This window comes from Pollicipes pollicipes, unplaced genomic scaffold (genome assembly GCF_011947565.3).
Source record: "Pollicipes pollicipes isolate AB1234 unplaced genomic scaffold, Ppol_2.1 Scaffold_4002;HRSCAF=4701_pilon_pilon_pilon, whole genome shotgun sequence".
Lineage (NCBI taxonomy): Eukaryota > Metazoa > Arthropoda > Thecostraca > Pollicipedomorpha > Pollicipedidae > Pollicipes > Pollicipes pollicipes.
The window spans coordinates 5,776,767-5,802,229 of record NW_023596420.1 but is presented as its reverse complement, the minus strand read 5'-3'; the positions used below and the strand labels follow the sequence as shown (position 1 = coordinate 5,802,229).

At 49.2% G+C, this 25,463-nt stretch overlaps 1 long non-coding RNA gene across 1 annotated transcript; it reads right to left on the bottom strand.

Moving 5' to 3' along the window:
• Positions 1-11,784: 11,784 nt before the first annotated feature.
• On the bottom strand, positions 11,785-17,135 carry LOC119093080 (uncharacterized). The gene is made up of 3 exons (XR_005093590.1): positions 16,978-17,135; positions 13,732-13,814; positions 11,785-12,067 (listed from the first exon to the last, which is right to left on the bottom strand). It is a non-coding gene; the product is annotated as an uncharacterized LOC119093080 (long non-coding RNA).
• Between the last annotated feature and the right edge of the window lie 8,328 nt (positions 17,136-25,463).

The following is a 25,463-nucleotide window of genomic DNA, read 5'->3' as shown; positions in this document are numbered from 1 at the left end:
AATCCTTCCATTGTCGAAATCCGGTGAAAGCGTCAAACATCAAACGTGACTGGGGTCAGGTCTCATGTACTTCCTGCGGTAGGCCAAATCACTGCGCGGGGTTTTCCCAAGCTGGGACGTCCTGGTCATGGTATGGTATGTGGCAAGATCCAGTCACGAGAAACGCTGGATCTTTTTCAGACACTGTCTGGACGTAGAAGTGAATGGACACTAACGCCTGTCTACGATTGAGCAAAGCTCAATAGAACACAGAAAATCCCTACATATTGTCAGAATGCAACCGAAAAACGTGTGCACAAACTTCACCAAAATTGCACGGGAATAGCTGGGACAAACTGGGTACAGCACGGCCGGTAGGGGAGAAAAAAGTATCGAATTTTGTGTCAACAGAAAGCCCAAACATAATGAAATGGCACCTAAATCCGTTTAGTGCATCTGCATCTGGTATCTAGCTCCAGTTGACTTCTGCGTGTTCGTTGTTCCACCATGCCCTAGGTTACTGCTGAGTGTTCGTTGCTCCACCATGCTCTGGGTTACTGCTGATTGTTCGCTGTTCCACCATGCTCTGGGCTACTGCTGAGTGTTTGTTGTTCCACCATGCTCTGGGTCACTGCTGATTGTTCGCTGCTCCACCATGCTCTGGGTTACTGCTGAGTGTTCGTTGTTCCACCATGCTCTGGATGACTCGAGTGTTCGCGGTTCCACCATGCTCTGGGTGACTCCTGAGTGTTCGTTGTTCCACCATACTCTGGGTTACTGCTGAGTATTCGCTGCTCCACTATGCTCCGGGTGACTCCTGAGTATTTGTTGCTCCACTATGCTCCGGGTGACTCCTGAGTGTTCGTTGTTCCACCATACTCTGGGTTACTGCTGATTGTTCGCCACTCCACTATGATCCGGGTGACTCCTGAGTGTTCGTCGTTCCACCATGCTCTGGGTTACTGCTGAGTGTTCGTTATTCCACTATGCTCCGGGTGACTCCTGAGTGTTCGCTGCTCCACTATGCTCCGGGTGATTCCAGAGTATTTGTTGTTCCACCATGCTCTGGGTGACTCTCGAGTGTTCGCTGCTTCACCATGCTCCGGGTGACTCCTGAGTATTTGTTGTTCCACCATGCTCTGGGTGACTCCTGAGTGTTCGCTGCTTCACCATGCTCTGGGTTACCGCTGAGTGTTCGCTGTTCCACCATGCTCTGGGTGGTTCCCTAGTGTTCGCTGCTCCATCACACCTCGGGCGAGCCCAGCCTCTGTGCTGGCGCCACGCGGTGGCTTCCGTGGGATGACCCATGACGAGCAGCGCCCCAGCACCGTGTTTCTATTCCATTGCTAAAATGAGTGCGTGATGCAATGGCGGCTCGTCGTCAGCAGGCTACGCCGACTGACGCAACCATAAGTGTCCTGTGCATTTCGCTCCAGGTCCAGAGATGTTGCATAGAACCCTGATGACACAGCGCTCGTCGCACACTGGGTCAACATTTCCGAGACATTCAAAGTGAGTTAGAGCCAGGGAGCATCCCGTGCCAGAGATGGCGACCTATTGAGAAGTGAATCTCAAGCCTGATAAACGGGTCACTGGTAAACGGTGAATGGCTCAATTCTCTGACAGATTTCGGGGGATAGGTTTCCTGAGTAGATTGTAGTTCATCATCAAGCGTAACTCTAACGTCGCAAGTATGTGAGCAATCTTGTGAGCAATGGCACGCTTGTGAACGATGGCACGCACGCCATTTGCGGAAGTGCTCGTGCTCGTGCTTGGTGGCGCCAATCTGTGAAAGTAAATAGTTCACAAAGTTTTCTTAAAAGGCGTCACAAATCTGCCAGAATGTCACGTTTTCTTCAGCCTTGAAATGAGCACGTCTGAATTTGATTTTGTCACAAGACTGCATACAACTTGAGGAGACGTACAATGTTGAAGGAAGTTCGAGAAGTCACCATATTGGACCGACCTATGACCACGACAGTGGCGTCCAGCACAATACCTACCAGCGTTAGGGTGGTGGCTCAGGGGCACATACGGCCTGAATAAGCTCATTCGGCCTATTGGTTTCTGAAGATTAAGTGGGGCGCCAAACAAACCCTCCCCAAATAAATGCAACATGGTGCATGCCTCGGCAGCCGCCAGTCTGACACGGGACGCTAGCTTGCCATTCCATGATCCTGCGTGTGATTTCTGTAGCGCATTTTTAGGTTCACTGGGATCAAGCGCCGCTGTTAATATCAGAAACGGAGCCATCTTTGCAATCATGAGACCCGAAATATGCATACCATAGGTTTTGCTTCAGTGCAACAGTGCCTGTTAGGCTCTCATGTTTGGGAGTCAAATTGGGGTTTTTTAACTATTTTCTTCTATGGAATGCTCCCGTTTCATGCACGCATTTTTTCCACTTCAAACAGATTAAATGCGTTATCTTCCTTTCGCCCCCAGAGAGCATGGCAGTGATCAGCTCAGCGAATCGAAAACCGTTCCCCGACCTCAAACCTTCGTGTCGCAACGCAGCCATTCACTTCATCGGAAGTTCTATCCACGCCGCAAACGAACGCAGCACGTGAAGCAGAGTACACCGACCACCGCTCGCGAATCACACGAGTGCGCCAATTTCGTTATCCAGTGCGCCACTCTAGTTATCCAGTGGGCCGTTCGACTCTTCGATGAGCTCCTCAGATCATGAAAAAAAATACGGAAGAGATCTGGTATGCCGACGGTGTATTATTTCCTCGTGAGTCAGGCACGGCCACGCTAAAAATCCACATCAGCAACACACGCGTAAGTAATAGAGGAAAGTTATCACCTCAAGATCAAGATAACGCGGCAACCAGCACGATGTAAACATTTTTTACGTAACAGCCTTGCATACTGACCGGCGTCTTCGGTACGCACTGGGCGATTATCCCTGAGGTAGCGGGTATGTACTAATATAAACTCTGTACACAACATCAAGCATATCAACTCTGACTCGGAGTCCTCGCCAGCTGACGCTCCCTGTTCTCCCTCGCTCGCTCCGTTCACTCAGCTGGAGGCCAGCACGGTCAGACTGTCCAGGATCCAGCGGACGTGCGGCCGCACGGGCGCGTACGACACCGACACGCCCGACCGGCGGCACTCCCTCTGCGCTGGTCGAATGCTGGCCACGCCCATCAGGAAGTAGGCCGAGCCGAACTGGTCGGGGGCCACCAGAGGCGCGCCCAGGTCGGCCACGCACGGCGTGCCAGAGCCTATACAGCGGTTTGGCTCGCCGTCCGCCTCCGACAGCAGCCGGTACTGGCAAGGCCGCGGGCCATCGTAGCTGGTGTTGTACAACGCTAGCCTCTCTTCATCCATCACGTGTGTGGTGGTGCTCCGCTGGCGGCTGCACTCGCAGCAGGTGGCAGCACCATCGGCCGCCGGCTGCAGCCCGTTGTGCAGGCCCATCGTCAGCGCAAACAGACGATGCGGCTGGTGGCGCAGTGGGAACATGGGCAGACAGATGGGCACCACGCCGTGACCCAGCGTCACCGGCTTCGCCAGCTGCACCAGCGCCACGTCGAAGCGGCTCGGGTCGCCGCCGTGCTTGACAAAGTCGGGGTGCACGGTTGCCGAGTGGACAGCCACGTCCTCGGCCTCGGTGCACACGGTTGGGTCGTACCAGAGACAGTCTCGCCGGCTGCTAAAGTCGTACTCGCCCAGTCTAACCGTGCTGAGCTTGTAGCCTCGAGCACTGAGCGCGCAGCGGGCCGACGTGACTACGTGCTGGTCGCTGATGAGCGCGCCCGAGCACGAGAAGACGACGCGGCCGTCGGGTCCTGTGAAGCCGAGCGCCACCAGCCACGGGTGGTCGCCCACGACGGGGAAGCCGCAGCCGAGTGGGCCGCGGCTGATCTGTGACTCGGAGCCGCTGCCGCAGAAGCGCAGGTCGAGTCGGCCCAGCGCCGGGTGGTCGGCCAGACCCGGCAGCAGCGTCGTCAGCCGCTCCTCCAGACTGATGCGCCGTCGGGCCAGGTCGGCCCCCAGCGCCGAGCTCACCACCATCAGCAGCACTGTGTACGCCTGTGCTCCACGCATTGCTGGTGTCCGTTGCAAACTGTGCCGCTCACTCGAGCGCCGCTGCTTATCAACGAAGCCGCATTTGGTCACGTGACGTAGACGTCACGGTAAGAGGAAATTCCCCGGCCAGACGGCCGTTGATTGGCTATCTGGGCGCGGCGTGTGTGTTATTCGGCCGCCAGTTTCATAGCATCACGGGCTGCCGACCGGAAACAACGCACAGCTTATCTCAGCCAGTTCCAGGAACTCTGATGGAGACCGGAAGCGGTGACGCGGGAACGGTGGTACCTTGTGGGAGGGCGGGGGCGGGGGCGGGGGAGGGCCGGACTCTAGTAAGCACGGTATCGGGCAGGCAAAGCACTTGTTTGAGCACGTTTTTTGCGTTTCTGACAGGACAAAGCCATTTTTAGAAAGCATGTGGAAAAGATTCGTCAGATGTGCCAAAATATCAAATGTGGATAGCGAAATCTGATAATATTTTTATGTTGGATTATGGGATGGGTTGTCTCTCTGTCCCCAGGCCTGGCCCTGCCGGTCTCTTGATTTGGGCTGCTTTTTTAGATTTTGATAGCTTGTGTCCGTCTCGCAGCCGCTTTTTAGAAGCCACCCCACTCCGGGTTGGGGTTATCCTAAAAAAATGCTTGAACCCGCATGCCTAATTTTTGCACAGAGGTAAAAGTCGACGTGCAATATGCCAGCATACCTCGAAAAGTTATAGATTAAAGGAACCAGAAACGCAACGTCATTAGCCAGCATACACACACACACACACACACACACACACACACACACACACACACACACACACACACACACACACACACACACACAACAACACACACACCACACATACACACACACACACACCACCACACACACCCAACACACACTACACACACACACACACACACACACCACACACACACACACAACACACACACCCACACCACCACACACACACACACACACACAAACACACCCACACACCACACACACACACACACACACACACACACACACACACACACACACACACATTGAAATATAAATACATATATGCGCATATGCATATATATATATATATATATATATATATATATATATATATATATATATATATATATATATATATATATATGTGTGTGTGTGTGTGTGTGTGTGTGTGTGTGCACACGTATGCATATATATGCATTTATATTTCAAGTTATGTGTACATATGAGTGTATTGATATATATGGTAATGTGCATATATTATATATATATATATATATATATATATATATATATATATATATATATATATATATATTTTTTGCACCGCCGGTACATGCCTATCTAGGCAAGTAATCAGTCACTCGTGCTGTTGGAAACGACTGTGGCCTGATCCTGAGAGCACAACATGCCTCACCTTAGAGCCAAAGCTTGGCATTTCCTTCCAGGCACTTTTCGGACTTAAACTGCATCAAAGGCACCAAAATGCTGCCACAGCAAAATGGCAGCCATGTTGAGACAAAATCTTACTCCGTTCCTTCGTTGGGTCGCCGTAAAGGCCATCTTTCGCGATGAACTTGTATCCATGGCAAGGACAAACTGTATTATGTTTTCAATACATGTGATAGCGTTGTTAGTAGGCTAACGTGATCTTGACTGCGCTTCGTTTTGCCTGCAGCCCTGCTCACAGTGATAAAACTGCCACACCCGGAAATGAGCTACGCCTTTTGTCACGGTTGAAAAGCATGTGACGAATCACCTCTCTGCTGTTGGAGAGTTGATTTCTGTCAGTTGTATGTCACCCCTGTTTCCGGCAATCGAACCGATTCTAGTATTGTTCCCCGGTGATGCGGCTCAGTATACAATGGCGCGGTGGATGAATAGCCTACGTGGTCACCCGCGTATTGCATGCCTAGCGTTCTTCTGTCACTCACAACTTCAAGCGCCGCTGGCCAGCAGTCGCCGGAGTTTCCCCGGCGAATCCGAACCACGTAGCTTTGCACAGCAAACAGCTTTACTCGATGTATGTGCATTATGTGCGCACATCCGCGCATGGTGCACGTGCAAGTGTGTGTCTGGAGAGAGAGAGGGGGAGAGAGCATAGGGGAGGGAGGAAGAGTTACCGCAATGACAATACAGGAGCAAATAAACAACGACGTCTTTTTGTTCCAGACCAAAAGTATGTCGTCCGTGACAACCACGGTTTCGACCCACCGGTCAACTGTTTCCGCCGCTATGCGATTGTTGGCAAAATTTTCAGACCTCAATAAACAGAGGTTAATATATATTATCACTCGCCCAATTTGACAGAGCTTAAATCGTGTCAACATGTCAACTTCTTCAATCTTGTCAACATGTCAACATGTCAAATCGGTCAAAATGCGGAGAACATGCTTACCCATACCATCATCCGCGCACGCGGCGATGCTGTTCTAGGGATCTTAGTGAACCACCCGTGTCGTCCGGCTGCTGTGGCCAGTTGTCAACCAGGTCAGGACTCAGCTGGGGCGTGCTGTACACATAGAGACCAGGGCACAAGGCCAGGCCTATATACGGGCGCTGTCTCTTTGGCAGAACCGGGAGGCTCAGGACAGGCTCTTCTTGTCATCCGTGCGGCGCTGCCTGGGCTTGAACTAGGCCACTGGTACTATGACTACGGCTTTGTTATCGTCTTGGATCAGTCCCTGTCCTCGTTTGTAGTCCGTAGAAGCAAGGGAAGTCCACGACCTCACCAGTTGCGCAGTCGGTCATGAATGTTTGCCTGCTGCAGGGCACGTCCGTCCGGCTGTGCGAGGAACAAAAAGCTGTGGCAACACGGAGCGCAGGCTTCAGGGTTTACCACGAGATAGAAATGTCGCAAAAATATAACTTTGCTTCATACTTTCATGCATACCACCCTGTCACTTAAACAATTTCATATTTCTAAAAGACCTGTGTGTATATGCATGCACATACACACACACACACATATATATATATATATATATATATATATATATATATATATATATATATATGGAGCTTAAGTGAGTCAAACAAATCCTTGTCAACAATGACTACGACATGCGTATCGTGGAAGACCAGATTAACACAATCATGTCTTAGCACCTGAAGTCGAAACCAAAAACAGAAAATCAGAATACGTACCACCCGTTCTCTACAAACACAATGTCTCCGGGATATAAAGCTGACGAAAACCTCTGCAAAGCATTGCCCATCACAAATGATAAACAAAAGCTCTGCAAAGCATTGTCCAACACAAATGACAAACAAAGGATCCCAATGACACCGTCAAACTTAACGCCTATTACCAGTGTCTGACTATATCCTCCTTGATCATGCAAAATAATCCTTCACATGATTTGGTTCCACTCGAGGAAAACAACGTCATGTGTCACCATAAATGTACCCTTGGAAACTGTGCGCCCAAATCTGATAGTGTATATATCGGCCACACAACGACACCTTCCAGACGTCTGACTATGCACGTACAAGGCGGTGGCCCATGTACACACACGGACACCTAACACGAAACCCACCTGACACGCAGAATGCTCCACAACATGAGAGTCACAGCACGCTCCACACAGAGGCAAAGACTCGTCGCTCTAGAAGCAATATACATCCGCGAATGACATCACCTCATTAACAAGCAGACAATTGCGCGTGGCACCCTCCATCTGTGCGGAGGGCCACCATCATGGTGGAGAGCTCTGGAGCATTGAGTGCTTTGCGTGCCGCAGGTGAGCGTTGTTACCTGTCAACGATGAGTACATGTCATGCGCAAATGCTCATGTCTGTGTTGCGATAGGTATGCGGTATGTTCGCGCCACACCGGTATTGTAAAAAAGCTGATGTATGAAGGCTGAGATGAATGTTACAATAGTGACGAAAGAATTTAAAATTTACAAGCACGCAATTGTTTCGCTTTGTCTAAAACTGTCACTCGAGAAAAGGTCCAATGAAGAATAAACACTGAGAATGTAACTCTTACCAGGACATGCAGTATGGCAACCAGTATGTTTTTGTATAATGTCCTTTGGTGCCCTCTTAACGAGCATCGAGAAGTAGCGAAAGCCGTTATCAGATTTATTGAGAAAACATCAAAAAGATCATTATTGCTCAGTCCGCTGTGATTTTTAGCAATACACACACACACACACACACACACACACACACACACACACCTGTTTGTAAGCCCTCCCAAGTGGGGACCGCGCTGGACTACTACCGAGTGGGGACCACTTACACACCTCTTTAAACATGAGCTAGCGTTACGAAATTAACATCTTAGTGCTGCTGAAAACCCGAGGAGTGCGATGGTAAGCATTTCGTAGGTCTAGCGATAAGGGATCAATATCCGTAGGATGCCGCGAAGCGGGGACCAGCTAATATGACGTCAAAGGTGCGTCATACGCCTTACACTTATCAAGCTAGGGACCGGTCTCCGCATTGTAATGTGTATCTAAATTGTCTTCATTGATGACATGGAAAGAAAGGGAATTTGGGTGACAACGTCGGTTCGGTCACGTTGGCGAACCAACTGACAGGGAAATGGAACTTGGTTGCTGATGCCTTACCCGCACATTCTTTGTTTTTGAAGGAGCCGTGATATTTATGTTGATCTGTGTTATATTATGTCATACTTGTATTACATTGTGTTATATTGCTATATCTGCATTATATTGCATTATATAATGTTATATTTGTATTTTATTGTAATATGTTATGTGATCTTCCCATTATGTTGCATTATGTTGTTATATTTGTATTATATTGTATCATATTATGTTATATTTGACGCATGGCACGAGCTACACGCAACTTTTCGGTTTGCAACAGATGATTTTCACTTCTTATGCCTACTCTTATGCTACATGTTATGCCTTGTTCATTACAGTCCAAAAATTATGTCTCTTCGTCCGTGTTCGAAATTTTTTCCAAGTTGACGCCAAAACTTTGTCAAGACAGGACGCCTAACATTGTGTGCGAATTAAAAGTTGCGGAACTGTGTGGGATTACATCACATTTAGGTGGTTGATTTCAAAGCATGAATAATGCATAAAATGAAAACAGTACACAAATCTGAACCTCCTTGCATTTTTCAACATTCCGAGTTCTTCCGCTGATGTCCTTTCATTACCCCTGTCTTCCGTACCTGGCCGGTACCTGTCCGACCAGCCCACGGCATAGATGAAGAACAATCACAATAACAAATCACTGCCTTGGTTGGAGTCAGGCAACGCCATATGACCTCAGCAGGTGAGTGCGTCGTGAAGCCCCAGTGATGACGACGATAACCACGATCAATCGATAGTCCTGGTCGACGATGATCGCCGAGTCCAGATCGACGACGATCTGGAGCAGGTCAGGTCAGTCGGCTATGCAGGTCACAAAATCGGTTTCAAACTTCTTGACATAGGTCACTACTGCAATCTGTAAGGCAATGTTGAGGTCTCCCGACGCGGGCTTTCTGCTATTCATTTTTAGTTTTTGTGTTATTTCCATGTGGGGAGGGCAGCATGAGACAGCAAATCCATCAGTTCCGATCACGGTCCACCACAAACACACTCTTGTGCAAAAGGTTTCTTAGTTTGTTTGCAAACGGGTCAAACAACCTCACCGCAAAGCAGGGGTTGCAACATAACACAACAGAGGATCTAACGTCTGGAGCCTCTCGAGCTTGCAGGTAAAAGAACATTGCCACCACAAGGCAGCGATTGCACACAACGCAGCAGGGGATCTAGACATGCAGCATTCCAAGCTTCCAGCTGAAACTACATTTCCATGGCACACTTGTGCTTCTGGATCACATTGTATGTACAGAACTTAACATCCTTCCAGGAACGCCGGCACGGTGCAGACTCCTCCTTCAGTGCCGCTAGGCAGTCTGCCATTCCTGGGCACTTCAGAGAACCGATAAATGGCTTCATACGCCTCTGTGTAGCCTCCTTTTCTCTTTCAGTCTACAGCACGACCTTCCTTTTGGTTTTGGGCTTCCTTTTATTAATCCTTGGCCCCCTGGGTGGTCCGTTTTCTGCTTCAGCTTGGGGATCGGATATATAGATCGCAATAATGCTAGTGCTGTCGTTCATGTCGACACTGGGAGCGGGATCACCTTCGACGACATCGTCACTGCTGGGGTCAAGGTCATCCAGGGTCTTTCCTGCGAATCCGCCGATCCCTTTGGCCATCGCGAGTAGTATTTTACTCACTTTGGCAGCATGCACCGTCTTTTCGGGAAGTCTATAGAACTGCCTGCGAACCCGTATGTCATGGCCCATAAAGCGGGCCACGATATCCATTTCAATCTCGCTCAGTCGCAGCAGCTGCAGCATAGTGGCCACATGCTTTCTGTACTTCGTGGCTGTGATGTTGTTGACACGTGCCTTTCGCGCGAATGTCCGCACGCAGCCGCTGCCTCTGAGCGTGCTCGCATCTAGGGCTGCGCTGTTGACGAAAATGTGTGGACAGTCGAGAGGGGCCTCAACGTCTTTCCTCGCTGCGATCAGCTGATCAGGCGTCCCTCGCATTGTGGCTGTCAGCGCGATGGGCACATCGCCTCGTTTTTTGCCCCGAACCACTACATCTCCCAGCGAATGGCATAGCTCTCGCTCTACGGGAGACAGGTGCTGCAGGACATCTTCATTGAGAGTTTGGTCCCTCTCAGTGTATGATCTGACCGTAGGCCTTGACGCTTCTCCCGGCCTTCGCCGGTTAAACAAAATGATGGATGCCCGCGCAGTCTCCGACAATTTAACATAGTTCTTGATAAAGCGTTCCTCTTCCAAGAGCCCCCGAGCCTACACCTCCTTCGTTACACTCTGAACATCCGCATTGAGGGGAAGGTCGACGGGCTTATTCCACTTCTTTTCCTGGAGAGTGGTGAGCGAACGAGAAGACACGTGTAGCTTCCAATCTCGTTGGTAGAGCAGGAGGAAATCGTCCGCAGCCGTCTTCGGGGTGGCGTCTTCGTTGGTGGTCCCGCGCGTTTTCAGTATGCCCGCGCATTCACTGAGGCCATAACCAAGCTTGAGAGCAAGCGATGGGTTATGATATTTGCCCTCCTTCACACCGGCCAGGTTCTTGACCGCGCCTACCACTTCCACGAACTTTGCGGGGTGAATTAACATCTCTAGACCTGATCCTGGGCTTGATACATTCAGCTCCAGCAGGCAGTCGTCCCAGCTGCCGCATTTTTTCTCTGATGTGTGCATGTTGGTGGCGCTCGTGGCCCAATCTTGTGTAGAGACGGGCCCCGAACTCCATGATAAGGGCATCATGCCTGCAAGTGGACGGAATACTATCGTCTCACATCTTCGCCATCTGGTTTTCTAAACCAGCCGCGGCATCTCTGTGGCACGGCAGCAAGGACCTTCCCTGGGACTGGACTCCGCCCCCAGAGGCAGTTTTCCCATGGGCGTGGCACCGATGCCGAAAGAGGCTGCGTCTAGAAAAGAAACCGTGAAATTTCCCACATGGCAGCATATCTTCCATGTTGATATTCATATCTTGAGGTGGACACCTCTTGGGACGATCGTTCCTCGCCCATCTCGGAAAACAGCAGAGATATGTTTGAAATTGCCTTTATGAATGATACCTTCCAGAGTGACTCTCCTCTCCCTTGATCCTCTTGGAAAGGCGAGTGCGTCAAGTACGTCGGGTTCTTGTTTATGCTTCCGGAAAAGATGTCCCGCAAGTTTTGTGTGCAGGGTACCACAATAGGGACAAACGTTCCGCTTTAGGGATAGCTTTCTTGCTTTAGGAGATTTTTCAACAGAGACACTGTGTTCGCCGGAAGCCCTTCTGCTGTTCTTGGCCACTACCTGGGCCTCATCCTGGTCCTCGTCCTCGTTCTCGTCTTTGACTTCCTCCATATCCTAGTTCTCGTCCATATCCTTGAACTAGCCCTTGTCCTCGTCCTCATCCATGTCCCCGTCCATGTCCTGGTCCTCATCCTCATTCGTGTCCGTTGCTGGCCGCGGGTCGGGGAGGTACGTAGGATCTTCATCTTCATTGTCATCAGGAATGAGGCCAGAAGCATCATTATCATGATCTGCGGACAGACCGATCGCCATTGGTTACCTAACGACGAGTATTAAGCAAAAACGAAAACAAAAAACCAGTACGTCGGAAGAAGGATCGTTCGGGTTACTCAACGATGCGCTACAGTGCCAGACCTATCGGAGTTGCGATTCTTTTGCCGAGGGGACCGAGACACAACGCGCCGGTGGTCAGAGGCGAACCAGGGTACTTCGGGCTCCGAAGCCAACGCCTTAGCCAGCTAAGCCACATGGCCAAGTGGCTGTTCAAAGCCACATGGCCACGTGTCCATGCGCATGTTCAAATTCTATGAACAGTTTCTTTCATGGACGGAACAAAAATGTTCGTGATGACGGGTATCTTGGCAAGTACAAAAGAACCACTTTATATTTAACTAAAAGCAAGTAAAAAACAATGACGACACACAAGCTGCAAAACGTTACGAAACAAAGCAATGAGCAAATTTCCCGCGCAGAGCAGTTGGGATTTGCAGCAATGACACACAGTCTGCGCCATGACACGTTATTTTGTTAGGTGGTATGTACCACTGATCAGTTTTAAACCCAAACAGAGCACAATCACCCTTGGTTGCTACACCCACTCTCAAAGGGCACTGTGCCATCTGATGCTCTCGTCTTATGCTGCTGCTCACGTTTCATTCAATACTTTAAGAAACTTTTTTGAACCATGCACCAACCTTTCTTAAAATATAACCGAATTAGGCTTGGGGGCACTCTTTCTCTTGAAACCCATGTAGGAACTCTGAAATAAGTTGAAAAAGTGAGAATGCCCGCCAATTAGGCAAGCAGAAGACTACTAGTGGCCAGGAGTGGCACACGGAAAAACTTGGGGGTCCCTGGAGTGGCCAGAAGGGGCCTTAAGAATAGTCAGAGAATTCTGTACTTGTAAAATCAAGCAAAGAAACGTTGGCTCTTACTCTATACGATCATTTTCTCATGCGCGAGGAAAAAAAGCATTTAGGAGGCCCTGGAACACCCTGGAGACCCGTTTCATTAATTTCATGACGCTATTTTTATCGTACAATCATACCCTCGCCTAACGATCATAACACATCACCATGGAAGACGTCAGGGCTAGTTGCTAGCATCGCCGAAAATCCACGCCTTCCCAGGGCACGCGCATGGGTATACATAGCTCACGTGTCTTTGGTTGCACCACTGTAAGGCATGGGTAAGAGAACCGGGGATGGATAGGGGCAGGGGCTAAAACCTACATGCTTCTGAAAATTTGACATTGGCCCTTTGAGCGTTCACTACAAAAATAGTCCATTGACTACCATCTTTTGCTTGGTTGGGTAATGGGCCCCTGGGCGCATGGGTCGTAGGGTTTTCCACGGCACGCACATTGGTCATGGGTTTTGTCGAGGTCTTTGGAGAAAAGGGGATCGGACAGCCCGTTTGCCTCCCATCTCGGCACCGCCCATGCTCATTTTCAGGTAAGTATAACAATGCATATATCGGTTTATTCATGCTCTGAAGAGCTATGCCAAGAAACGCATAGACGAAGCACTCAAGTCATTCAGTCTTTCACTGAATGTCTTAAAAATCGGCACACAGCTGTTCAAACGAAACGTAATGCACGAGTGTCATTCACTGAGGTCCTACCAACAAGGATCACTTGTTAGCTCGAGGAGATTGGGACAATGTATGCTCTTACCTGAAGCCACTATACTTCACCAGTGTAAACATGCCATCTTTGCTAGTGATATGCTGAATAACTTCAAGCGGTATGATCGGTGCCTGTAACAGTAAGCACGAGCATTTGTAAAACACAACACATGTTGGTTGCCTTTTGACGGTACCAAACAGGTAGAGAAACATACGTTAAGCCGCGCGTATAGGAAACCAGACGTACGGGGTTCGATTCGCTGCCTGGTCCAGCCTTCCTGCCAGGGCAGACGCCATAAACTGGGAAGAGAAGGCTGACCACTGAATTGGGATTGTCTGCATCACACGTCGGTGGGGAGCTAAAGTCGTCCACCGGGAGAGGAAACCAAACCCCTGCAAAAACATGTAATCCAGACATATGCGAGACGCACGTCAAGATTACAAAAGATCAATTACACAAGACCCGTCAACCCTGTTCAGGTGTCTGTTCACACATAAAATGCATGAATACAATATCATCAAGTCTGTTTACCAGAAATCTATCAGTTCCTGGAATGCCACCTTTTTGGCCGCCATGCTTTCTTCCATGACGTGAATGCCAGTTTTCATCACAAGCTAGCATTACATCACATGGTCAAGGGAATGGTATTAGAAGGGAACACTTTATTCATCGCAGGTCTCCAAATCGCAAGAGCGAATAATACAGATTTAAGAGGAATGACAAATGAATGGCTTTCTTAAAGATGAGTAGGGGACGGTAATAAAATGATGAGACGTATCCCACATTGCTTGTACCTGCTAAGTATTGCTTGTCGCGTATATCCTGAACCCACCACCAAAGTAGTGACATGTCTGTTTTCATGTCAATCAGACCCACTGACCCTAGTGTTTAGGGCCAGTACACCGGTCATGTCATATCGGTAACACCTGACCAGCCCGAACGAAAGCCAGAAGCTTACTAAGTATGAAACAGAAGGCGTTTTAAAATGTTTTACTCGATCAACCCGCGCGCTTGCGTATGAAACAGAAGGCGTTTTAAAATGTTTTACTCGATCAACCCGCGCGCTTGCTAAGCAGTCTAGGCCGTTTATTTTACAATTTTGTAAATTGACATGCGGAAAGAATGACCATTCAAAGCATCAATAATTATTGGCAAGGTGGTGAAATATTTGCATCTGGCTGTCAAATTTTCATAACTGCTAATGCGTGCTAAGGATGAACCAAAAACACCCAAGATTAAATGTATATCTTTCTTCAACTTTTGAACAGCACTTTTGAGCAGCACACCGGAACCGACGATCAAAGGCCCGTTTGGAGGGTATAAGGGTCTAAAGAACTGACTGTAGGTCACGCAAAGAATCGCGGCCCGCAGGGTCGTGACTTAAAATACTATTCAGAGGTCCCCTTGCACCGGTTTAGGATCCCCCCCCCCCCCCCTGAGACAATCGGCCCGAGACCACGAACACCGAACAGTCGGCTCCATGCCCGTCTGAGCCCTTGAGACCCATTTCCCAAGCAGAAACAGGGCCGGGGCTCGCGATTTGTAATGTTCGGGGTCCCTGGTACAATGAAGGGCTTCTGTGTCGGTTAGGGGCCACCGTGTCGAACTGTGGCGGCAAGCAGCCCCGAGTCAGAGCGATTTTGAGGGGGCCCAAAGAGGGGCCGAAGGGTCCCTCGAGATCAAATATGGACCAAAGATTAATATAAGAGACCAAATACTAATATAAGATTAGAAGAGTCCGAAGGGCTGGCTGTAGGTCACATTAAGAACCCCCGCTCGTAAGGTCATGATCTCAAATGTCAGTAAGATGATCTTTGGCACCGATGGGGACCCCTGAGACAGAAAACTCCTCTACTTCGGTCAGCGATCGCGAGCAACGAACAGTCAGCTCCGTGTTGGTCTGAGCTCAATAAGAAAAACGTGTCTTTAATAACAAATGGGTCATATGAGGCGATTTGGGGGGGGGTACTATCAGGGTGTCCTCTGTCAATCCTGTGCCCCCCCCCCCCCTTTATGAAACCTCTGGCTGCGCCCCCTGCTCCCTATTGGTTAAAAGGTACACGTTAAGCTTTCAGTTTGTGATTTATCTAACAGAGTGGACATAATCTCGCCTTATTTTGCTACTTCCTTTGCAGGCTACGCCCTTGATTTAGCTGCTCCCCAGCGCCACCACAAATCACTACAGTCCACAAATTATGGTAGGTTAAACTATGTTTTGCCTGGAATTGAGAACATAGAGGGTGGAAAGCATATGCAATATGCACATTTTCAACAGATTAATGAGTTGGGCCAGGTATCTAGTATCTACTGTGTTATCTCATGGAAACTGAAATAAAAACAAAAGAATTGCACCTCCAGGCTACAAAAGACTGCTACATCAAGCAGCTGTGGAAGGGTCCAAGGAATGCATTGGTCGAAAAGTTGAGTTTTGATGTTTTATTAACTGACAAATCATTCTGACATGACGTGGTGTGAGCAGGCAGGAAAAGCTATTTGCTCCCCATGACGTGGAGGGCCACAAGCAGATCAGTCCGCAGATCCCCATGCTTTTATGGCCATGCTGGTCAAAGTTGCATTCATTCTGAAGTGATCAAGCACGCATTAATTGCAGCTTCCAAAAAGCATGGCTGTTCACATCTCGTGTGTTGATCTGCTGGTTGAAGGGCTTTAAGGTTTCCTGCCATCACTACTCGATATCAGGGTTCACGTTTCCTATTCCGTTAGGGAAGGGGGGGGGGGGGTTCTAGGCCTCCCCCTCCGAAATCTAGCTACAGCTGTCAACTAAGAAATGAAATAGCGCCAAATTCAGAGAGAAATTGGTTTGTTGATGATCTTTGGGTTAGGCTTCATCATTTCACAAGTTTTGGCAACCCCCCCCCCCCCCCTACTCACTTTATGTACCTACGCCCCCACTCAGTGCATGCAGGTAAGGTGAGAATGGCGCACCCCATTGAGGGGTAAATAGGAACATGAGGTGAAAAGCACGCTGATCCCTCCCCCCCTTCCCCCCCCCCCTCTTCCCGTCGACAGTTACACGGGATGCAACGCTAAGACAGCCACGCAACTCCCAAGTTGGAAGAATTTGCATTGCCCCACATAGCGCTGCGCACCTAATGCTTGCCCCCTTCCTCCTTCATAGCTACAGAGGTTTTAACGGTAAAACTGCCGCACCGTCATCAAGTTGAAAGAATTTTCCCCGTCCCTGACACTGCAGTGCACCCGAGCCCGAGACACTTCATGCACTTAAAAAACAGAGCTTCCAGTACAGAACATCATGCAGTTATCAGTACTCACCACATCGTGACAGCCCACAGGAACACCACTACGTACCACGCAGTTATATCTCACGTCCCTCGATCGCGCAACGCCACACCAGCCGAGCGACGCGACACCTCCACGGCATTCCAACCCGCGGCCAAGGTCTGCCATAACAATCAGTAGTGATGGGTACTATGCATGTGCCCCGCCAAACCACATGATTGTTAATGTTTGCTCATTATTAGACGTCTTAAGGCATAAAGAAATAACTGTTGTTTATCATCTAGTTACTTCAGTCAATTCTGTCGTGTGAAATCAACATTACATGGTGCGTTCAAGGTGACAACAAGATCAGCACACCTCCGCTCAAAGATGACGTCACACATTTCAGTCGAAAGGCGAGAAACTTCTGCGGCGGATTTGTGTAAGTCGGCCTAAGTCACGTGACCACGAAACATACACTTGACGGACAAAACCTACCATGTGGGGACCTCTAAGGGATTGATACCAGACCAATATCTGGACGAAATTAGCGTTTTCCAATGGTTTGCAAAATGAGGACCGATTTTCGGCCCCCACCTTGAAAACGGTCCTCACCTTGCGTGAGTGTAGCGGACCTCGGTCCCCACTTAGGAGGGTTTACAAGCACACACACACACACACACACACACACACACACACACACACACACACACACACACACACACACACACACACACACACACACACACACACACACACACACACACACACACACACACACACACACACACACACACACACACACACACACACACACACACATATATATATATATATATATATATATATATATATATATATATATATATATATATATAGCTACAGATATACATCGAGATAGAGATAGGTATTTTCAAGATATATACTTTCAGATCTGTCACACAACCCGGCAACTTCTGTCAGGAACATATGAAAAGCGACGCTCACGCGCTCAGATACATGCTCACATACAGCCGGGTACAGTCATGGTGTCGGTGTTCAAATATGGTCACGGAGCGCGGCGTGAGCGAGCGTGGGTGGAGCGGTGACGGCGACCGGCAGTTCCAGGCGAAGGCACCTCAGCAGGAGAACTGGTGTTGGATGTTACCCAGCCGGGTACTTGGAAGGTGCAGCGCACCAGCGTATTCGCTTAGGAGTTCATCCAGGTGTGTCAGTTGGTCAGGGCGCTTGCTTTCGGATCCACCCACCTGAAGCGGGGTGGAGTTGAGTCGTTTTAGGCGCTCGCTATTGACAAGTATGCTCTTGGTATTGGCAAGCATTTTCTCTTGACAGGTATGGCCTGCGGCCGGTAGCAGTGGTCGCTCTAAAGGCCAGTTGACGGCAGGGAGCAAGACTGACCGTGCCGAGCATTGCGACACGATAAACCTTGGCCAGTAAATTTTGCCGTTGCCTGGAATTTCGCGATCTATTGGTAGGAGTCAAGCCTCACACAACGAGCACCATTTAGCGTGAGCTCCGATCCCAGAAATTCTTCCATTCAAAGAGTTTGGATCAAATCTGAAAAAGAGCCCGGCCCTGAGAAGCCTCTGCGCGCGTGGCAAACATCGCACTCCAAACGAACGGTGGTCCGCTTAAATGCAGCGCACGGTACACGCTCAAACAGTCGTGCCGGCGCACACCGTCGGCCACGCTGGGTCAGCCGAACAACTGCTGAGCAGGCGAGGCGTGCTGACGTCAGTGGACATCCATCATCACCAGCCGGGTGGTAAAGAGTGATATCCTCTGCACTTGGCCAGGGGACGGTCGGACGCTCTCTCTCTCTCTCTCTCTCTCTCTCTCTCTCTCTCTCTCTCTCTCTCTCTCTCTCTCTCTCTCTCTCTCTCTCTCTCTCTCTCTCTCTCTCTCTCTCTCTCTCTCTCTCTCTCTCTCTCTCTCTCTCTCTCTCTCTCTCTCTTCTCTCTCTCTCTCTCTCTCTCTCTCTCTCTCCTCTCTCTCTCTCTCCTCTCTCTCTCTCTCATCTCTCTTCTCTCCTCTCTCTCTCTCTTCTCTCTCTCTCTCTCTCTCTCTCTCTCTCTCTTTCTCTCTCTCTCTCTCTCTTCTCTCTCTCTCTCTCTCTCTCTCTCTCTCTCCGTGCCCCCAGACAGACTGCCCAATATGTGGCATGATGTGGATTTTGACCAAGAGTTTCAAGACATATGAACTGAACTGATGCTAAATTTGAGTCCAGTTGTATCAGGACTACGTTACAGTGCTGCACAACGGGGGGTACATGGATATCCAAGGACGAGTATTGTTGAGAAGTGCACCAATAGCCCTCATCAAAGTTGATGTGTGAATACTAAACTGCAGACTATGGACACGGACAATTCTTGTCGTGTTTTATCTTTAGGGTTGGAAAAGCATTGGTAAGCGAGGTCAGTGCGGATACCGTGGTGCAAACTATACTATGGGAGTGCGTGGCACTCGAGCTACTGGCTACTGCAAGCGGTAACATGTAGATGGCGAGGGTTCTCACCAGGCTGTAAGTGGTCAACTGTCAAAACGCTTCCAGTCCCACAATGACCACTGGCTATCGTTACACACAGCACAACGAAGGTCACGCTCACAGCATATCTTACACACCAAAACACCAGGATTGGGCTGGAGGCAAGTGCATACTATAGTAGGAACAGAGCACGTTAGTTCAATGGAAGAACATCTGCAGATCAGGATATCCGGAGTAGGAGGTCCTTTAGCGGTTCCAAACTGCGCAATGTCGGTGGGGCGATGGTTCTCGGTACTCGCGTACACACTCACAAGGCCACAGCCGGACTTGTCAGCTTACGCCACCGACGGACGGACAGCCTGATCAGTGATCTGTCGGTCTGCACCACTGCCTGCCCCACCGCCACTAACATTGAGGTTATATAACGAACATCCTCCCGAGCTGACAGCAACAATGACAGAAAACCAGAGACACTTGCGGTGACACCAGCGTTCACTTCAGTCAGAGTATCTTATCAAATGTAGAGCGAAATGACAGGACGTCCTGGATTATAACTGAGTGTCATGAGCTTGCAAACATTTTCGATTTTGTTTTGGAGAAATAAGCAGCCTGTTTGGTGATTGTAAGCCCGCATAAACTTGTATAGTTCTTATTCGTAGTTAGTGGCGTTTACAGGTCAACGGCAGTTGGTGATTGGAGGTTACTTACCACGGCCTGTTCGTGTACTAGCGAGTATTAGCAGATATTTTACAGCTTACAGCAACAGCACAGGCATTTTACGGACAGGTTGTACTCATACGATTTATTCCTCTTCGTAGGTTTTGAAACATGTCTGCGAGATAGCACGGACGGCGCGATTTTCGCAAACACGATGACAACTTATCTATAAACATATACACGAGTGGTCTAATAAATTACGCAACCTGACCTATAAAGCACGCTATGCAACTTGGATAGTTGCGAAGGAACCATTTGACATCAGAGAAATCTGGGAATATCCCCGAGCTTGGCGTGAAAACCTTTTCGGCTCATAACTTAAGATCTTCTTGCAGGCATGTTAGTTCAGGCCATAGCCACAACATGCATGCATGTATTATTGACTTTCACTTGTGGAGCCCTTGTTTTGGAAAATATAATTGATCATGACGATCAGCCAAGGTGTTTTACTCTGGGTTCAGGTGAGACCCCATTTTTCACTGCACATCAAGAATACGATTCGTGAAGATTCAAAGCCATCATTGACAGACAAGGCCAAAGATGCCGTGAGAAAGCTGATTGAACTTCGGTGTGGCTGGGTCTTGAGTAGTGCTGCTCTCTGTGAGAGTTGACCCAGACGGCGACCAGAGGGCTGGCGGGGAAGGGTAGGGGTCGTGTATCAGGCCTCGTCGTGAATGAACAGGAATACGCCGTTCTGTGTTAGCTGTTGCGTCCTCTGTAAACGAGAGCTGCCATCAGGAGACCTGCAGACAGAACAGAACACTCTTAAAAGTGGTTCATAAGATGATGGATGATGGAGCGATGGTTGTCGAAATTTTGTATGCATTAAGCCCTCCCACCTGTCTCACTACCATCGGGTTGAAGTTGCTGCATCCCCAGAAAATAGACAGTGATTTCTGCGCGGCGGACTGTCTTGCCGCACCCCTTATAGTAACAAGGTCAAGGCGTACGTTGAATGATTGACAAAGATCAAGAGGGAGACGGCATTTGTTAAGGAGAGTTCTATTCTCCAAACTTTGAGACAAACCGGAACGACTGGACGCAGACTACGACACTGTGTTCTAAGAAGTCTTGGGCACGTATTTTTACTCGTACGCAGCAAGAACGGAACAATTTCAACACTATGGCGCTAGTTATAGTTTGGGTCCGGTTCAGCCATGTATGGCCATTGACTACCCACGCATCTATGGCCATTTGACATATGACCATGGACTGCCCTAACATCCTGTAAACGTCCATGTAATGACGGTATTTGAATGACAGTCCATATATTTCATTTAAAGAACAACATTGCTTTGTCCTATGCATTTTTACCACAAAAGACAGGTGCATGCACTGTCGTCAAATATACCGAGGATCATGTCCATAACGACGGGCGCATAACACAACTGATAGCCAGCAAAATATCCTAGCAAACATATTGGTCAACAACGTCTAATGAACGATAAGTAACCACAATTAACATAAAACAGCATCATTGACATATATTGAGTAGCAATGATAGAGAAACACCACTCTGTTTGACTCGGAATGACCGCCAGCTGACGTTCTTTTCTCTACCCTCGCATTCTCTGTCCACTCAAATAGAGGCCAGCAGGGCCAGACTGTCCAGGATCCAACGGACGTGCGGCCGCACGGGTGCGTATGACACCGACGCCCCCGGCCGGTGACACTCCTTCTGTGCTGGTCGCATGCTTGTCACACCCATCAGGAAGTAGGCCGTGCCGAACTTGTCGCGGGCCACGAGGGGCGCACCCAGGTCGGCCATGCACGGCGTGCCCGAGCCTAGACAGCGGTTTGGCTCGCCGTCCGCCTCCGACAGCAGCCGGTACTGGCATGGCCCCGGGCCATCGTAGCTGGTGTTGTACACAGCTAGCTTCTCTTCGTCCATCACGTGCGTGGTGTTGCTGCGCTGGCGGCTACACTCGCAGCAGGTGGCAGCACCGTCGGCCGCCGGCTGCAGCCCGTTGTGCAGGCCCATTGTTAGCGCAAGCAGACGATGCGGCTGGTGGCGCAATGGGAACATGGGCAAACAGATGGGCTGCACGCCGTGACCCAGAGTCACCGGCTGCGACAGCTGCACCAGGGCCACGTCGAAGCGGCTCGGATTCCGGCCCTGCTTGACAAAGTCGGGGTGCACGGTGGCCGAGTGGACAGCCACGTCCTCGGCCTCGGTGCACACGGTTGGGTCGTACCAGAGACAGTCTCGCCGGCTGCTAAAGTCGTACTCGCCCAGTCTAACCGTGCTGAGCTTGTAGCCTCGAGCACTGAGCGCGCAGCGGGCCGACGTGACCACGTGCTGGTCGCTGATGAGCGCGCCCGAGCACGAGAGGATGACGCGGCCGTCGGGTCCTGTGAAGCCGAGCGCCACCAGCCACGGGTGATCACCCACGATGGGGAAGCCGCATCCAAGCGGGCCACGGCTGGTCTGTGACTCGGAGCCGCTGCCGCAGAAGCGCAGGTTGAGTCGGCCCAGCGCCGGATGGTCGGCCAGACCCGGCAGCAGCGTCGTCTGTCGCTTCTCCAGACTGATGCGCCGCCGGGCCAAGTCGGCCCCCAGCGCCGAGCTCACCACCAGCAGCAGCACTGTGCACACCTGTACTCCACACATTGCTGGTGCCCGTTGCAAACTGTGCCGCTCACTCGAGCGCCGCCGCTTATCAACGGATCGTTACGGGATTTGAACGTTACGGTCAGCGGAACTTCCAGATTCATATTCAGATAATATGCAGGAGTTGTAAGAGGTTTTCCCATACAGATTGGGTCGTTTCAAGGAACAGAGAGAGCAAGGTGGTTGTATAAGTCCAACGATAGTAGCAATTTTCGATAATAACTGCATGCGCACGAAACAGCACTCACCAGTACGTAGAGTACTTTCCGCGAAACGCTATGATTCACCGCGTACTTTCTTCTGAATCAGCCAGCATAACACTATACATCTCTGAAATGCAACCACAAATCACTTTGCTATGACATCTAACGTATCAAGCTATTGTTTTGCTAACGTCATGTCACTGAGTTAACTCTCAGTTTCTGTCACACTCGCAATGGCCTCCCAAAATTGTACGTGTCTTAGGTTACATATCGATGCTGAAGGGTGTCTCTCCCTGCTATTACTTGCCCTGCCTGTCATTATCCCGTGTTATAGCTACATATCTAAAAAATGGGAAATCGATGACACTTTGGGCCCCTGGAGAGGTGACAGAGGGCCCCTGGAGAGGACTGGAGCCCCCACTCTTGGTCCGTGGCCAGCGCAATGACATAGCTCTAACAACACTGCGTTGACGAATGTTGCGGGCTTGCTGTCTTGAGTAAATCCTATAACTGCATCTGCGTTATGGATCATGACTCGTTTGTTCCGTATTGATGGCGTTTGCAAGGTGTAGGGGCACCATGCCACAAATATCCCAGTTCGTCACTTAGAGATGCATGAATCCCTCAAAGTTTATCGAGTAAATAAACATTAACCTGTTCCGCTTGTCCCCAAAACTAGAGCAATGCACTGCTGTTTTGCTAGATACCTGCCCAAACCAACAGGCCCTCTAATTACAAGTAATGGAGATATGTTCAACGTTTCTCTCACAAGCCGCACCTACTACTTCAGCTTCATACTGGACGTATGGAATGCATTTTGTTTGCAAGCATTGGTAATCTTAGACTTAACGCAGAACTATCCCCACTGACATTAAATGAAAGATCATCTTTTCTGCGGAGCCAACAGTCATCATCTCACCAAATAAATTAAAAGCATTGCTGGGCATTGTCATAGCTCATTAATCTTCATGTCAAGAAATCTAAATATCACACTTTGAAGGTGCTGGCCACCTGTATCAATTCTGCAACAAGCCCCGGTTAGCTGGGTGATCTCATCGGAGACGATAAAAACCCAAATAAGGAAATGACCAGTTGAGTCCAGCGTCTTTGACCCCTCTGTGTGCGTCCTATGAACTAGTAACAAATTGCGAACATATCTCCCGTGGTGGCCTAGTGAGCAGTCATTGCTCACTTAACCAATGGCTGTGCTCAGTCTGCTGTAATGTTACGTGCAAATGGCTGTCTCCGGTCCTGCCAAGTTTGTTTCGCCTTTTACGAATACCTAAATGAATGTTCCACATTTGAAGATATTGAGATAAGCCCAACACATGATGGGAAAAGCTTACTTGTAACTATTGGTGAGCTTTCAAGGTTCAAAAACGACCCTAAGTAGCAAGATTTTAAGGGTTTGTAAAAATGCGCGCCATTGCGTCATCGTTTCATGGCGCCATGGAATGGTTTTGCGACGACAGTAATATCTGGCAGCATCTGCCAGCCAGACCTAAAGAATACCTCGAACTGCTCGAAAGCTGACGCCAGCAGGCCATTCTTGTCGCGGACGCTGTGTTGGGTGGCGCATTAGTGGATGGTTGGTTGTGGATTTATTTGTATTGATGCTGGTCGTTAGAAAAGCTTTGGTGGACTGTTTGACATAAACAACGTAGCGATCGCCAGCTTTTGTGGCAGATTATTAATATCAAAGCACGATATGCTGTGAAAACTATCCTATAGTGTCATGAATCGCCTACCGAAACCCGTCAAAGACCGTTGAGGATATCAAAACTGTATTGTCACCCTATCCTTGCCTGCAGTGCTGGAGTCCTGACATTGACATCATGTGATTCACACAGCAGTTACTTTCTTTATTTTATGTAACCGGAAATGCAGTTGCATGCAAAAGTTCATAAATCTGTAAGCGTTATGAATTGGTCGCCAAAGCATTGTTATTGCTATGGTAAAGTTGGTAAGGTTGAGCTACCGAGAATGTTTTTCTTGCTCTGGATTATTTATGCAATTACTAGTTAATCCTGATATAACGATTGTCGCGTGACAGCATTCCTGCTGGCGATAGTCCTTTGGCATTGGAAAATCAGTTGTTACCAGTCATTCATAAATTAGAAGTTGTTATCTCATAGGCTTGACAAATATTAGTCAATCAATGTGGTATATTGTGTATGGCATGAGTCCACAACGTCATGGTGTCATTACCTCGTCGCTGTGCTGTGACATGGCATGAACAATGATATTAGTTTTTGTGTCCTTATCCCTGCTGCTTTCATAATAAATCCCATCATCAAACGAAGGGTCAAGCGTGCATTCTTGTATTACCCCGCAGCCGATTTATGACTGACCAAAAGCATATGATATGATGACAAATCACTTTTCGCAAAGCGCACAACCAATCATTGAATCACTTGCTAAGCCTGTTTTGGGAATCGCAAAACGTAGGTGACAAGATGCAAACTTGTTTCCGCTCCTACAGCGATGCAACATGCTGCGCAATCAGATGCTTCACTAAAAATAA